This window comes from Silene latifolia, chromosome X (genome assembly GCF_048544455.1).
Source record: "Silene latifolia isolate original U9 population chromosome X, ASM4854445v1, whole genome shotgun sequence".
Classification (NCBI taxonomy): domain Eukaryota; kingdom Viridiplantae; phylum Streptophyta; class Magnoliopsida; order Caryophyllales; family Caryophyllaceae; genus Silene; species Silene latifolia.
In genome coordinates this window covers 40,980,323-40,981,318 of record NC_133537.1, presented here as the reverse complement: position 1 = coordinate 40,981,318, position 996 = coordinate 40,980,323, and the positions used below count along the sequence as shown (strand labels likewise).

The 996-nt window shown below is 40.8% G+C and overlaps 1 non-coding gene across 1 annotated transcript; it reads right to left on the bottom strand.

Annotated features, from left to right (window-relative positions):
- Positions 1-420: 420 nt before the first annotated feature.
- On the bottom strand, positions 421-527 carry LOC141624053 (small nucleolar RNA R71). The gene has a single exon (XR_012533864.1). It is a non-coding gene; the product is annotated as a small nucleolar RNA R71 (small nucleolar RNA).
- Positions 528-996: the final 469 nt, after the last annotated feature.

Here is a 996-nt window from a genome sequence, read left to right as displayed (position 1 = left end):
GAAGGTGAGGAGAACCCAACACAAAATACAACACAAAATCAACCCACAATGCCTATGTTTTCATTACATTACGTACCCACCGAGGAGAACCTACCCAATGTTACTCCCACACCACAACATCTAACCGGAAATTTTATTGCCAAATCCGCATTTATCCAATTAGTCGAAAGAAGCCAATTTGGGGGGATGCCTAGTGAAGACCCTCACTCTCATATGGAGACCTTTTGTGACTATTGTGATGCGATTTCTCAAACCGGTGTAACTCAAGACCAAATTCGATGGGTCTTATTTTCTTTTTCTCTAATTGGCACCGCGAAACAATGGTTGAAGGGCCTTGATAAGGCTACTCTCGGAATTGATTCTTGGAAAAAGTTGGCTCTAGCTTTCTACAAAAAGTTCTATCCACCGGAAAAGACCAACATGCTAAGAGCTCAAATTACGGGTTTTAAGCAAAGGGATGAAGAATCTTTGTATGAAGCTTGGGAGCGGTTCAAAGGAATTTGTCGCTCATGTCCTCACCATGGACTTAGCGAGTGGTTCTTGGTACAACAATTTTGGAACGGTCTATATGAAGATTCAAGGAACATTCTCAAAATGGAATCAAATGGAATGTTAACCGAAGTTGATGACAATCAAACTTGGAACAAAATTGAGGAAATGGCGGTCCATAACTCACAATATAGTAGACCTCGCAAGGCTACTAGAGGAGGAAAGCATGAAGTGGACTCCGTTACTCAATTGGGTGCTCAACTTAGTGCTCATATTGATACCATTAATTTGAAGTTTGAAAAAGCTATGGCTAGACTTGAAGAAACCTCAAAATCACCAAAGCATCATGTTAATGCCATGACGGCATCTTCATCAATCCCAAGTGGGATATGTGAGAATTGTGGAACTTTGGGACATGACTCAAGTGAATGTAGGGGAACAAATGAACAAGTGAATGCTTTTCAAGCATACAAGAGTGGTACCCCTTATTCCAACTATTACAATGAA